This window comes from Teleopsis dalmanni, chromosome X (genome assembly GCF_002237135.1).
Source record: "Teleopsis dalmanni isolate 2A chromosome X, ASM223713v2, whole genome shotgun sequence".
In the NCBI taxonomy this organism is placed as follows: Eukaryota; Metazoa; Arthropoda; class Insecta; order Diptera; family Diopsidae; genus Teleopsis; species Teleopsis dalmanni.
The window spans coordinates 82,954,641-82,971,419 of NC_051848.1; the positions used below are offsets into that span (position 1 = coordinate 82,954,641).

General features: G+C 30.6%; 1 long non-coding RNA gene across 1 annotated transcript; it reads right to left on the reverse strand.

Moving 5' to 3' along the window:
* Positions 1–1,956: 1,956 nt before the first annotated feature.
* On the reverse strand, positions 1,957–2,582 carry LOC119661916. Its single transcript, XR_005250635.1, has 2 exons — positions 2,471–2,582; positions 1,957–2,413 (listed from the first exon to the last, which is right to left on the reverse strand). It is a non-coding gene; the product is annotated as an uncharacterized LOC119661916 (long non-coding RNA).
* Between the last annotated feature and the right edge of the window lie 14,197 nt (positions 2,583–16,779).

Sequence of the window (16,779 nt, forward strand, 5' to 3'; positions counted from 1 at the left end):
GGCTTTATTTTATATATCAAAATGTACAATTAATCTCTTTTAGATTCTCTTTGAATTTATATCAGAATAATTTATATCAAAGGACTTTTAATATTCCGGGTAATGCACGAACGAAATTGGAAAATTTTATTAAATTTCTTATCTTACTTTGAATCCTAAAGAACTTTGTAAAGTAGCAAATAATTTGGAACTTTAATGTGCCACATGCATATAGACTTATAGGGTAAAGTTATTTGAGAAGAAACTTGTAAACTTGTTTCATTTGTAAAGGCAGTAAATACAGGATGTCCAATGTTTAACGTGATTATCTGCCGTGTGGACTCAACATCACGGTACTCAAAAGCACAACATCTTCATACAAAGCGTCAATCAGCGCCCCATTGGAATTAACTTCCGTCGGTACCAATAAAGAATTTGTGTAAGGCATTTCTTCTATCTTGGTTTAATGTGAGGTCTACCTACTGTCTCTGCTACAATTTGGGCTGTAGCACCCGGTGGTGAATATGCAACTTCACGCCGAATGTTAACGATAAACTGAAGCAGTGAGTAAAGAAGTCTCTATGTGTTTTACGTGATTCCCTGCAGTGTAGGCTTAACATCACGTTACTCAAAAGAAAACGTCTTGATACAATGCGTCAATAAGCGCCCCCTTGGAATTAACTTCCGCAGATACCAATGAAGAAATGTGTGTAGGTCATTACTTCCATCTTGGTTAAATGCGAGGCCTACCTAAAACTTCTGCTACAATGTGGGCTGTAGCACCCGGTGATGAATACGCAACTCCACGTCGAATGCAACATTATATATTCATTCTTCCCGCATGAGTTTGGGTATTAACCACAGCCACTACGAGGCCAACACCAATGGTCAGTACACCGAAGCTGCGGACCACTGACCCCGAAGTACCAGATCGGATCACATGTGGTCAGATGGCGCAAGTGCCGTGCTTACTCATTACCATACGTACTTCCTATACAAGTACTGGATTGGCACCGGGATTTTAGTCACCTTCTACGACAAGCATATCTACTGCGGGAATATTCTAAATCCCTTACCCGCAGGGGGCAAGCAGTAAGTACAAGAAGAGTAACTCGTTTGTGGGTAAAGAAGACAAATTATATGTTCTGTGTTGAGAGTAGCTTAGGTTAAGTTAGGTTACTGGAGCCGTTCGAAGACTAACTTAGAACATAAAGTCCATTGTGATATCCTTAAGAAATTGACGTCTTTCACTATACCCATTTAGTACTGGCCATAAACCCATTGACACGAGCTATGGAAATAGCATCTAGCTCTATTAATGAATTGAAAAAGTGCGACCTTAAGTAGGAGAGACTATGTCTAGCGAAAGCAGGACACTGTAACAGAAGGTGTACTGATGATTCCTCTTCGTCATCCTCCATGCAATGTCTACAGTGCAGGGCGGTCCTGATATTGAGCCTCATGGCATGTCCTCCTAATGGGTAGTGTAGAAAGTATGAAAAACTAATAAATGTAATATATTTTAATAATATGTGATATTTTTAAACAGCTAATGTTTAATAAAATATAGTGTTTAATAATGCATTAAAGCCAAAATAGTTCATGTTGTGTAGTTTGTGACATCATCCTAATGAACCATGAAAACACATATTTTAACATATACCCACACCATCAATTTTCCAGTCAAAGAAAGAGTTGGTGATCATGTGTTGTGACACCATGCACTGACTCCGAATAACTGCAATAGGTTTTCAACACTTAAAAGTGGAATTTCGTTGCCTCCCAAAAACAAGAAATAATTTAATAATAACATGCTTTACTTGGTTTAAGAAGTGGGTGAGACCGACTAGTCTACGGTAACGAATAGCTGTCTTAAATTTATTAAAAAGAAAACACTGTATCTTAAATAAGAATCTCTCAATAGATTTTTTGGACATAAACTAATAGGAAAAACAAATACAAACAAAATAGAAAGAGTAAATTGTGCCTCGTATCTGATTAGTGTTTATTTATCACTAAATAATTTGGATAAAAATCATGAAAAATTTTTCTTTTGATAGCAAATGTCAGACCCTATTTTCACCATACCGCAGACATCTGTTGAGTCTGCTGATAATTTTGCGGTTCTTTAGTTTACGTAGTGCATTTTCAGCAGCAAATACACAGCACTTCCAGAGCTTAATGGTTACTTGACAATTACCCAAAACTGTTGAAGATCAACTGGTGCAGTCAGTTCATTCATTCAAACTCTTGAATATTTGAACGTAGCCAATAGCGTTCACAAGTATACAAAGAAACCTAGCAATCAAAAACATACGTTGAGTTGGATGCAGGGTTCGGAAAGTGTGCCGACGATAGCGAGGTTCTGCATGGTTCATATATACCAGAGCAACCAAACAGACAAAGAGAACTTGGTTTCCGTGTGGCTCCATTTCTGAAAGTGAGAAGATGGCTTGATATTAAAATTTTTTAATGTTCTGTTAAAACGCACAATCTTTTGAAAAAATGTTTTTTAAAAGTATCAGGTCTTCCACTATTTGCAACAAAGTTTCAGTAACTAACTTATAAATTTAGGCACATGATTATAGTCAAAATTTTTAAAATTATTTTATATTTAAAATTTTTTGTGGAATTTACATATTTTTGTTAAAAATTGGTTAGTATATTGCTAAGCTTACTTATTTAAAAATATGTGCACATAATATTCAAAGTAATTAGCTTTTTAAGAGCCGAATCTTTAACTTAAAAAAAGACATATTAGTAATTGAGTTTTCGATCAAGTTTTTGTTTTAACAGATTGACTGAACCTTGTCAAAAATAACACAATTTAAATTTCCTACTCAAAAATTCTCACAACATCAGATTCTTGTATGTATGATCATGTCTACAAACACAAACCCATGCGGAACCTTACAAAAACAAACCAACTGATAACAAATTGCATGACATTGCTGGTCAATTCTTACTCGTATTATCAATATGAGAAATTACACGTCTGAACAGAGATGGCACTGTATTGTTAGAATGCCCATAGCTTCAACTTAATTTAAGATATTATTCGAAGTCTTATCGGTTTATAGTATGGTCATGCCTATAAGCACAAACGTTTTATATCACAAATCAGAATTTACGGTTTGTGTCACACTAAAGCGCGGTGCACACTATCATTTTTGAATGTCACTCAAATTACGCTCTCTCGTGCTCAAATTTATTCTGGCGATCGAACTTGAACATGCTCACATTCAAGAGTTTTTATTCAAGCAAAATTTTTAAAGAATAAGGTTGTTTACGCACGCTGTAAGTGTGTTTCGCACGCTGTATGTTAGTGCAACCATGCTAAAATAAGCTTTTGAATGAGGCTGCGTGTCATTCAAAGGTTCAAATTCTCATTTTTGAGTGTCATTCTTTGATTTGCTCTCTTGAATGACACTCAAAAATGATAGTCCGCACCGCATTTTCCAAAAAGCAGTGGCGTATGCTTCCGAAAAATTTTGCCGAAGGAAAGTCGATGTAAAATGTAGCTGCTATATGTTACAATAGAAAAACCATTTCGGTAGAAAATGATCCTTAGTTGGATCGTTGGGTAAAAGTTTTGTTTCACATATGTCACTAAAAGAGTGCTACCAAATTAGAAAAGTAAAATACATACACAATTATATAATCACAGTGTTCGATTGAAAAAGTACACTCCGGTTAGAGCGTTGGAATACTGTTGCTCTATATATACTATATGCATTAATCTTAAAAAGTTCAACATTATTAAACGAAGTAAAAATTTTAGGCTTGAATAGTTCAAGTTTTCGAGAGCGTACTGTGTGCACATTGTTACTAATTTTTAACATCTAATAATGCCTAACTTTTGTTTCATTCCTCCGTCTTTGTATATAAACTTTGGTTGCATATTCACAAGAGCAAACATTTAGTTTCAAGAATTGATTATAATTTAATTGCATATTTTTGAGCACTGCTTAAATTCCCCTGTAATACAAATTACTCGTCAGATATAGTTTTGTAAGCATTCAATACATAGTAATCTGGAAAAGTAGGGTTGGCAGAAGACGAATACCCTTTATATGACAAGCTAGGCGTTTACAAAACATGCTTTATTGAACCCACTAAAACCACCTCTAAGGAATGAAAGGAGAAGATTTCCACAGCAATGTAGAAACTTCATTCCAGTAATTATGGGAGAGAGTAATGAGAAAATAGATTTAATACCTAGTGTACTAGGCTCATCTAAATCAAAAAGCAATTTATTTACATGCATATATAGGTAGATAGAATTTTTTTATGGCGTCAATGAAACAAACAGTTAGTATTAAACCTAGGGACAAAACGATGCGTTGTAGAAGTATATAAAGTCAATATAAATATAAGTAAGATAAAAGGTTGTTAACATGCGACAAATTATAAAAAAAAACAAAAAAAAATTGCGTGATAAATAAACTACTTAGATGATCAAATATTTATAATATATTATACATAAAAAAAATGTATATTTAATAAATCAAGAACTATATATCAGTTCTTAGTAGCTTAAGACTTTAAATGAGCCATTTTGGATTTTATAGACAGTTTTTTTGTGTGTTAGTTTTACAGGTAGGCTCCTCTTTTGTGTAGTATGTGCGGATAATACTAAAATGGAATGCATCATTTGCCACATATGGTATATGCTTTATAAGTAAAAAATGTCCTGCAGTCTTCATATATAATAATTTTTTATACTAATTAATTTGAAATATATTTTCATCTCTAACATACACTGCATCCGCACTCATTTCCATTCTGTTAGAAATTTTTTTTTACATTTTAGTATGCTTTCATCACTTCCTTTGATATTATTTTTCATGAACTTATTGTTGAAACAATTTAAAGCAATGCAAATTCTTGTTTTTATTTAGTTTTGCTATAAATTTACAAACAATATAAATCACTTTTATGATGGACAGCTAAAATCTGTTTTGAAAACAACACTTGATATGACAAAATAAAATGAAATAAATGTATAACACCAGAGCCTTTAAGCTTCTCGAAACTTAGGACTTCAACGTAATTAAAACTTTGCACAAACTTTGTTGAGCTCTTTATGAAAAATAATCTGAATATTTTTTACTGTTACCAAAAATATTTCAATATTATTAAAATGGTTTTACACAAATATCTCCCTTATCAGCATGCATTGAGCCAATATAATTTGAATATTTTGCATGATTTTGCGCGAAAAAAAATTTGAAAATAAACAATATACCGAAAATAAATGGTCTGTATGAACTTTTGATTGAGCTATATATTAACCACTTTTTATATGAACGAGTTCGAAATATTCATATGACATATAAATATTGTAAATATATTTATATCTCCTTCTCATTTGAGCACAATTTCGCAAACAATTAATTGCCTATTAACCACAAATTGAATGAGATTTAATTATATTCTAATTGCATATTTTTAGGGGTCGTATCAATTACATTTTCATACTGCATGTGTAAGAATCAGCAAGAAAAAGGTTTAATTGGAAGAGGAGGAGGACAAAACGTATAAAGATATGTAATAAGATAAAAAATATAGAAATATAAAAAAGAGAACGCTAAGCTAAATGAAATTAATTGAAGTTATTGAAGTGGTAAAATACGAAGAACTCTTGTTGAATTACTTTAGGTTTGAGATACAGGTTTTGACACACTTCAAGTAGAGAGAGGTCTTCGAAAAAAGTTTGTGGCTTTGTAGACGATAAGTACTATAAGTTAACAACTCTTTCTCTTCTGCTTGATAGAGATCACAAAGATCACTTGATGAAAAAAACTCAACTAAAAACAAAAGTGGTTTTGTTTTTGATTTTTTAGATTACATTGAAACTGCTGAGCTCAAATCTGTGATCTGGGTTTATCACAGGTTTTATGGCAGTAATAAAAAGCCAGATAGGTTAGTTATGTTTTGAAGTTTTCGATGCTAATGACTTTAGCAAGATAGCTGACCAAATATACTCAAAATAAGCATGAAGGGAGTGTGAGTAAGAATTTAATTGTCAATATTTTTTTAATTTTGACAACTGAAATTTAGATCACAAAAGAACATAATTTTGTATTAAAAAGACAAAATAATGACATAGCATTCTTATATATAAAACCAATACGGAAAAGCGCTGTCTCACACGTTGTTTAAAGATTAAGATAATTCAGACACAAAAAGTTGAAATTTCTTGTCCACATATATTTTATTGGTTTAGTCGTTTATATTGTTTAGTTATCTTTGGATCGGCTGTGCTTTTAAGATGTTTTATGCCTTTCATATTTTTCAAGTACTTTTTTGCTATCGTACCCTACCAAAAATTTAATATATGCTTTATTATCGGGCACAATTTTCAGAAACTCAGTTACAATTTAAAATAAACAATTTTTATGAAGTTCAGAATAAAAGTAAAATAAGATAAAGAGATAAAAAAACTTTCAGAAGTAAGCAAAAGATTTTGTTTATCAAAAGTTCAAAAAATTTCATGTGTTTGAGAGAAAAAATAAATTTTTTTAGTTTGCTTGTAATGTTCTTTCACATTTTATTTTGCATTCGCAACGTATTTTTGTGGAAATTACATAATTTTCCAATTATTCAAATTTGATATTTCCCTACGCAGCAGCTCGATGGTCGGTGGTATTGTCAGCGCCATTAGGCGTTGCAAATCGCCACCATCCTGCAACTCACACCAGGAAACCGCACTGCCATTACTGTAGGCTTATACTGTAGTTTTCGTAACATTTTTCATTTTTCGTATTTATTTATTTATTTAATTTTTCTCCCTGTTTTTGTTATAATTTCTTTATATATTTTTGTTTTTTTTTTGTCAAACTTTTGGTGTTTTCCTCCCAGTGTGAAATGTACAACACAACTCAAACAAAAAAAAAATTAAATAAAAGCATTAAATGAAATGATGCCAAAGTGTTTTAGCGCAAGGCTGATTGCCCCTAAAACCATGCAAATTAAATTTAATGGAAAATTTATTTTGTTTTTAATTTTGTTTTATTTTTTTTTTTTTTGTGCTTGCTTTGATGTCGTAGTCTGGTTTTTAATGTTTTTGTTGTTGTGAGCTATGTTTTCCTACTTGTCGACATTATTTTAAAAATAGTTATTCTCATATTAGCCATAAGCCGTAGTTCAATAAGGTCAATAAATAATACAATAAAAATTTCAGAATATATATAATTAATTTATAACAAAATATTGATTTAAAGTAAATAAATACGTTTATTGAATTCTTAAAATTCTGTTTCATAATGTTCTATGTTTCATTTTAAAACTGGGTATTGTATACCGAACGCACTGCATTCCCCTAAGTGTCACTTGCTCTAAAATGTAGTGTCCTAGTAAAAGTAACTCTTGATATGAATTTTGTATTGAAGATCCACAACAAAAAGTAAAACATAATTTAATAAATTGCTAATTAGTTTAAGTAGATTAGCTGTGATTTCAATAAAAAAATAAAAAAAAATATTTTAATAAGTAAAATATTCTATGTTGCCTACATTTAGGCATAGAGTATAAAATAAAAGGGGAGAATTAATAAAGGGGGAAAAAATCTGGTTTCCGTCGTAGGTATATTTTTGGCAATTGCAAGACAGACGAACCAGCTTGACGAGGTGCTTCAAGTAATCCATAAGAATATCTAAAAGTTCTGAAAAGAACTATGCTTTTTGTGCTGAACTTTTTTATAAAAGATAGAAAGACTAAACGATATGTAAGCATCATTGAGATGCTTCGTACAGATAGTCTTATGGTAGGTTTGCTCATGGGTCACAGAAGATTAGGGCACCACTTTGGAAGATTAAATCTCTATTTTAATTATTTTTATTGCAGTTGTGAAAGAGATGATCAAAGTATCTCCCACTAAATTCATTTAAGGCTTTGCCAAAGGTTTAAGGTAGTTTTTAAACCTCTTATTAAAAATCAAAAATATTGTGATTACAACTTGATTTATTTTACTATCATTCTCTTTTTGATATTTGTTCACACCTTACAACATTAAACTGTTTTCTTACGAATTTATCAAATTTGTGTGTCTGTAAGTGGAACTAATATTAGTTTTGTTTGTGACTACATCATCGCTTTTAAAATTTTAATTGTACTTTCTTTGAAATCTTATATATTTCATTAACGTTCTTTAAAAGAAATTTACTTCTACACTCACTCTAGTAATAGTATTATAAGCTTTATTTTACTTCATTTTAAATTGGTCATATTACACAGAAATTTATAACAAGTATACTAGTCGCCTGTTCAAAGTTTAAGTTAATCTATTAATTACTTATCAGAAATATTAATTAAATATTAATTATAAACTCGATTATACAATATAACAGAAAGCTCGTCTACAGCCAGATAATTAGACCAGCATTACTTTATGAGTGTGTCGCGTATAGCAAAGCTGCCGATTCTACTATTCAGAAGCTACAAGTTGCTCAAAGTCAAGCTCTTCAAAGTGCCATGACATATCCTCACGAGTGACATGCTAAAAGACCTTAAAATAGATCCGGTCAAAAAATTCATAAGGGACAGAGCTCTGAAGAAGTATGCGAAAACCGACAGGCTGCCCTACTTAGCACTATCTAATGTCAGAGTAATCACTAACCGCACGGGGCGGTAGGCAGATCTTAGATCAGTCTTTGAATAATCACGAAGATTATGAGAAATATACGAATAAGTCAGTGAGTTGGGTGGGACTCTGCAGAAACCCCACAGCTATCAAAGCGTAAAAGTGCCCAGATGCACTAACTCGGAAAAGTTCAACATTACAATAAGAATATTAAATAAAATTACTATAACAAAAATAAAAGATTTCATATAAATTGTTTTAAAAATCTTTATTAATAATCGTTCTCTATATTTGAGCGCATTTTTAATAAAAGCCGTTAACAATCTTCAGGTCACCATTCAGTATTTGCATGCTTTCATCGACATCAAGTGAAGGTTTTCCAAAGTACAGCATTCTGTATTCTTTAAAAATTAGGCATCCGCCTACTAAATCCATTACATCGCCTTTCAATTTAAGGTTGCATATAGTGCGTAGCGTGTCTTGACTTTCGTACGGTACGTAGCACAAACGTCGCCAATGGTTTTGAAGTTTGTCCTATTATTACTCGTGACATCATATTACTCATGACATCTAGATTATAACTAAGCTTACTATACGGATCCCTCAATATACTGTTTCTTGCTTTTCTACAAAATTTCTGCGCTCTTCGTAATTACAATTTTCTGCCATAGTCTCCAGTTATCATCAATACCCAAATCATTTGTCACATATGACTCGGATGTCAGTTCATACCATTTTCAAAGAATGATCTTTTTTCATTACTAATTAATAATATTTATTAATAATAATAATTAATATTAATAATATATAATATTATTAATACTAATATATAACATTAATGCATCTGCTCTATTTTTTTTTGTTCACCTTCTTTAATAATCACAAATGAAACCTGTTAAACCTTTCAATAACAGCAAAGTATTGAGCTCTTCGTTTATTGAAGCCTTAATTCTCAAGCACTTGTGAAATTTCTTAAACCCTCTTATCAACTGCTTTCACCGTCAGCATTTACTTCCGTTTTCTTTCAAAATATTTCACACTCCGCTGGATTGACAAATGAAGTTTTTAATTTTTTTTTATTATTCAATTTTCGCCAAAATTTATGCTACCTCATATGTGCCAAATTATTATTGAATTCCTAAGGACTGAAGCTAATACTTATGTTTTTATTGATTTCCTCAAGTATACAACAGGAAAATGTGCTCCCCTTTCTCCTTACTCATACCCGCTCCGCACCCCCGCTGCACAATAAAATGCACACTTACCCTTGATACCACTTAAAAATCATTATTAAATTGAAGTTTACACATTTTAGGTTGCTAGGTTGACGGCAAAGTAATATAAAAATAGACTTGTAGGGAAAAATCAAATCACATCCTTGACTGCACGTCCTTGCCACAAATATCAAACGTTCGTTGTTTGAACTCATGCAAAGAGTTAAACGTGTAAAAATACGGTTAAAGCGCAAATAAACTAGACCAGTAAAATATAAAAGTGGGGTGGATTCATTGATTCATCTCGGAAAAATGTCAACAATAATAACTCCCTTACTGTCATTTCGCTGCTGTACTACGATGGTGCTGCGATGGTGCTACGATGGTGCTGCGATGGTACTGTGGTGTTGTGGAGCTTACAAGACTGCAAGACTGTCAGCCTGACAAAGTGTGAGCTGGCAATATAGCAAAAATCAGTGAATCACTGATTCAGTGAACAGTGCGAAGGATCAAATGAAAAGGATTTCAATCACAACATGTTGGCATGTTATGTAATACGTATTCGTATGTATATGCATGCATGACAAAGGTATGTGTGGCATCTTATGTGACTATATTGTTGAGGTAATGGGCAACATAAAAATTCCTTAACTTGCCGAAAATAATAGAACTTGTAAGTAAAGGAAACTAAGCAGCAAAACAGTGTTTTCGTGCCTTTAGTTGTTATAGTAATTTTAGCTGTACTTATTGTTGTTGTTGTAGTTGTAGTTGTAAACTATAATAGTGCTCTAACTATGCGTTAGCAGTAGCGATATTAACCTCTTCTCGAATGCCACCAATACTGTCACGACCGCTATAGATTGCTACTTTCGGCGCTGGCGCTGTCAGTGCCATTGCCGCTGCCGCTACCACTCCAGTTACTTCGAGCTTTGAAGCTCGTCGAAGCCTGAACATTAGCTAAACATAAATTACACAGACGACTGAGCGTCAATTGAGGCGTTCATTATAATGTGTGTTCGCACTTTCGAGTAACAGCATCTTCATGTGCAATTATTGAGAGGATATGATGATGAGTATAAAGGATTGTCATATACCAAGCTGCCTTTGCTTGCGACGAATATGCAGAAGCTAGTCTTGTCTTCAGTCTGCTCTGCGTCAATTTGTTTCCTTGACTTCTTTTCTTGGTTGCTCTCGTACTCGTAACTCTCGTAAATTGCAAATCCAACATATGCGAACAATGTTTTGAGATATTTATTTACGAGAATATTTTAAATACTTAGATACTTTTTTCTTGGAAATTGTTTACTGTCATCTTCCATTTTTATATAAGGACACAATTTAAAATAAATTGTAATATCATATTTTATTTCATGAAATATTTTTCAAAGTATTTTTTAATATTGTCTTACAATTTGTGTAACGAACAAAGCTTCTACAAGGACAACAGACAAAGTATCTTGTTTGATACTTTGCATATATTATTATTAGTCTTTTTTAAAGATAATTTACTTAAAATGATACTAATTCGAAGTCGATTCAGAAAAATTCATACTTCAAATTAAAGCATGAAAATATGAAAATGTATTAACTTAACATCACTCAACGTTGCGTTTAAACCGCAATATTATAATAATTTTATAAAACATAATACATACATACATTGCATTGTAAGCATTCATGAGAAAGAAAATAACATAATTGCGTATAATTGTCTATATGACTTTTTGGAAAACCTGACTATACTAACCCCTCGTAACCAACAGTATGTCGCAATTAACTCCATAAATATACAGCAATAAGTGATATTTTTTATATAAAATTCACTTAGATGATAGTATGATTTTATCGAACCGGAATTACTTCCGTTGTGGTTTTCGTTCCGGTTCAAGGAAAATAAACATACATCGGTTCGGTTTCGGTTTTCGTACCTGCAAAAATATCGGTTTTTTCGGTTTTCGGTTTTCGAAAATCATGCTATCATCTAAGTGACCATTAGATTCACTTTCAGCTTCAATAAGAAAATATTCTTCAATTTCCATTTCTAATGTACCTATTTACGAAAGAAATCATATTCGTTCCATTATCTGTAGTAATCGAATAGATTTGCTGGGTATAAATTTTATATTTTTCTAAGACTTTGTCGACCATGTTCTTGATATAAGTTCCCATATGTTTATCTTTCGATTCCATCATTCCCAACGTAAAGAAATTTATATTACCGTCTAGTGCCAAGTGCGCATTAATTTCCAAAATTGATCTATTTAGTCTAGTAGCTATGTCAACTTTTAAAGAAATCATGTTTTTATCTAAAACTGTACGTATTTTAGTTATAATTTTAGAAGCCGTCTCAAGTATTAACAATTCAATGTTTTCGACATTAACTTAAAAATTACTACCTATAGCAGTCACTATTGAGTCCATTATTCGTATGAGTTCTGAATACTCCAACATTTTAAAGGAACACCCATTAATGGTTATAAGTTTTGGTCAATTTAAAGTATTTTTAAAAAAATAAATAAAAAACAAATACTGAATAAACAGATGCACAGATACCAAACTATGGTATATGGTGCTGCACCGAAATAAACCGATATATTTTTTTCGGTTCGGTTCCGGTTTTCGTTCCAGGAAAAATATCGGTTTTTTCTGGTTTCGGTTCGATGCCCTGATTGTAAGTGAAGACAAATCGCATCCGGAAGATGATAGATTTATGTTCATCTAAATGCAATTAATAATGTCAGTCAGTTAGATCTCTCACTTAAATTCTATCAGAATTGAATGATCCTTATAAGCACAAAAGTGGAATTATTGCTTCTGAACTGATAGTTCTTCAAGAAGTCAGCACAAGTTTTATGAATTGCTTCTATATATACAAAACGATTTTTATTCACACGTTATTAATTTTGGTAAATATTAGAAAAAGCGTCGGTCAAGTCTACATTAATCACTCAAAGTGTTCGTCTCAATTATCAAGTATGTGGTGATCCTTGACACGAAGCATTTTTGTTTAACAAATGCCAACCTCTCTTGATCCAATATATTGACCCAATATGACTGAGATGACTTGTATAAAACTCAAAACATCAAATCAAAATTTTTACATCAAGAATTAAGAAAAAATCAAATACTCGAAAATATTTGACTTTTTTTAACGAATGTTTTCTTAGATTTACTCGTCTAAAGTCTACTGGTCGGTGCTTTGATGCTTGGAAAAAATACTATATTTTATATTACTCTATTGTATACAGTCTCAAATTTTGTTCTCATTGATTTCATTGTTAATATCCTTCGAATATGCAATTCTAATTACCAGTCATTTTAAGTGGGACAAGCTGTACATAGGTATACTTTTCAGTGGCTTAAACATTCGATCAAAATGCGATAAATTTATATTACTTCATTCATTTTAATCAAGATTTTGTACTAATTTTTGATCTTATACCCAATTTTCTTGACATCTATAATAATCATGGATTTTGGTTGAACATTATTTAGAGAATTACCACCGTTTGTCTTGAGATTTTGTACAAAATCTTTATTTGGAATTATTTTTGCAGTTATTTTAAGTGCTGTTGACTGGCACACTTCACATTTAATTTAATTTTGTTTTATTTATTTTTTGATTTGTTTTTTTTTTTCATTTGTGTTTCTTTTTTTTTTTTGTTAACTTGCATTCTGTCAACTGTGCTCTCTTCATTTTTTTAAGTGCAGTTAATTGTGTTTGCTTATTTTTATTTACAATATATATTTGAGTTAAGTTGAACATTGAATACATACGTGAGTGAAGTTAGGGGGCTTACTTAATGGTACAAATTACTTAATTGAAATTAATTCAAATAACAAATTACAAATAAATTAACAAATGAGCAAATTCAACAAATTATAAGCCTTTTGTTTTTCAATCACATTTCAATGAAATTTTAAAACATCCAAAAGTTAATAAGCACCACTTATAATGAAGATATATTCAATATCCTGAATATATTAAATAATGTTGACAATCATTTTATAAGAATTCATTTACTTAACTTATTATTTCGGTTATGGTTTATTATCAAATCTATTTTATTTTTTTTAAGACTTGATTAAAATATGTCTTTCGCCATATATTAACTTTTGTGTATATTTTTACCTTACCTAACCTTAAATGTAGAAATATATAAAGTTTATATATATAATGAAAATATAGTTTCTCATTTTTCTGCAGAATTAAAAATTGTTCGTTATAAATTTTTTTAAAAACTTTTCAAATAAATTATTTAAATGGTTTCATAATATATGAAAAAAAATTTCTTTATTTTCAGATTAAAATTCTTATTAAAATTTTGGTAAGTAAAAGTAAATTTGAAACATTTTTATATATTTCATAAGTATATGTTAAAATACGAAAAATAATATTAAGGGTAGCATATTCATATGCGATAAGTATTAAAAAGATAGTAGAATATTCTGGAATATACTTCACACTATTTGATATGGATGATACGTCAAGTTTGTCAAAACCTTTGTAACATAATGAAGAAAACATTTTTAAGCATTAAAATATGATGAGCCTACGAAAACATATCTATTTAATGATAACTCTTTAGCCGATTGACTATCTATTGCCTAGCAGGACAGTCATTCTCAAATCCCTTTAATATGTGTAAACAGTTCAAGACCCAAATATTGATAAAAGTGATTGATATATAGACACAATGGTTGAAAAAACTTGCACATATTTTAGATTTAAGTAAAAAAAATATATTTAACGAATATAACGAATATTAGAGGAAACTTATCATATATATTAATTTATTTCATTATTATTCATACCATCATTCTTTACATTACAGTTGTTAGTGTTGTCAATATAGTTTTTGCAATTAAAAATCTTAATCTCGGTCTAGAACTGGAACCCCTTGGACATCATATTTTAATCCTCAATGCTCATCATTCCCCACTCTTAGAAAGATTTAATGGTTTGATATCCCGTTAGCTTAGACTTGAAAACTTGAAAATTTCTACTTAGTCTGTTTTACCTTCACAATAAAAAGCACTTAGTCCTATACAAATAAGTGTATATTTTTATGTAAATAAATAAAAATTCATATAAATCTTTAAGTTTTATTTGACTTAATCAGTAAACTCTATTTAATTTGTTTACAAGTATAATTTGAACCCATAACGCATGCTTCAAACTAAAGTGTTTCCATGCCTACTGATGTCCTTATTTCAAATTCTTCTTTCAGTTCACTTTTCAGTTTATTAAAGGACTTATGTCTATGCCTATGCCTATGCCTCTGCCTATGTTTTGTTTATTTGATTATTGTTTTTTTTGTTTTTTTTTTTTTTGCTGCCATATTTTAGTTTATTTTGTTTGTGTTTATTTCTGTATCATTGCTGACATTGATATTTTGCCCCACTTAAGAATCACTTCAACATTTTAAGTTTTCCTAATTTTCTTCTTTACTTCTTAATTGGACATTCCGGCAATTTTTGGCAACTTATGTGACCACATAAGTGCGCTTATCTGGACCCAGCATTTCTACAATATCTGCCATTGTTTGCTGTTCGGCTATTGCGTACATGTATGTTATATGCATTAGTATGTGTGTGTATTGTACATATGCACAAATAGAAACTCATTATTATCTGATTTAAAATACCTTTCTATTTTTGTTGTGCTGATGTGCTGGCTATATCGGAGAGTGATGTGTCCTGAAATATATTTTGAAGACTGAACTATTCTTACTAAGTGAAGTATGTCTCATTTTTATATATTGAACCTTCGTATGTTTACACACATACTATATAGATATATATATTATATATATATATATATATATATATATTAAAATAAGTATTTGTGCATTTTTTAATTTATATTTAATGTTTTCAGTTAAAACTTTGGGTATTTCTCCAATGGAAATTTTCTTAGTACAAAATTTGTTCAAATTAAACAAAACATTATTAATAAAATATTTTATACAAACTTGTTTTAAAATAGATTATAATAATAAAAATATTACAAAAACTAATATAAATTATTTTAAAAAATACTAATATTGTTTACGAGGCCGTTATGTTAATATTGAAATAAATAGTATTGAGATGATCCGAAAAGAAAAACATCATACGTTGTCCAAAATGGTCTTTATATCATTTTAGTCAATTTCTGATAAAGGGCTTGCTTGATATAATTATATATATATATATCTTTTAGTGTCAATTTTGTCCTCCAAAATATCCTAAACAGAAAAATCTAATGATCTAATGAATCATTCTGGGCTGGAAATGAAAATTGAAACAATTGGTGTTGCCTGGTTTTTGTTGCCAATCCTAAGGTGTAAATTTACGAAAGACCAGTTTGGGTTTTTTAATACAATAATATGTATAATGACATTTTTAAATTACAGGGGTATATATATCGATATATGTATATATGGAGTGCAAAAAACAATTCAAAATATATTTGCTAACAAATGGTTGAGGTCATTTTGTTTGTTCACAAACTGCTTAACCATGGATGGGGCTTTATTGAAAATAATTAATTACATTTAACTACATTAACTACATTTGGCCCATATTGTGTATTGTATTAACATATATGTATTAAATATGTACTCTTATGTTTCTCTACATAATGATAATATGTTGTATATAAAAACATATGTCACATTATATTTTTAGTAACTTGACTTTTATAAATCGATCAAGCTCTGACTTAAACATCCTACAGACTTATCAGCCTATGGGTTATATCATGCTCATCACAAAATACGGTTCGATTTAGACGGCTTGCACTGTTTCCCAACCATTTGGCTGACTGCGGTATTAATTCGTAGTGAAATTCTAGATCCATGTCGACGTATTACGATATATATATTAGTCTGATAATTTTTTCTTTTAGATATATATTATTAACGACAGTCGTTAAAATTGTGAGCGAGAGCTTGAACGAGCTGCCTGCAAATAAATTTTGAACTATTTTTTGGGTCTGTATTGTTATACCTGGGTGAA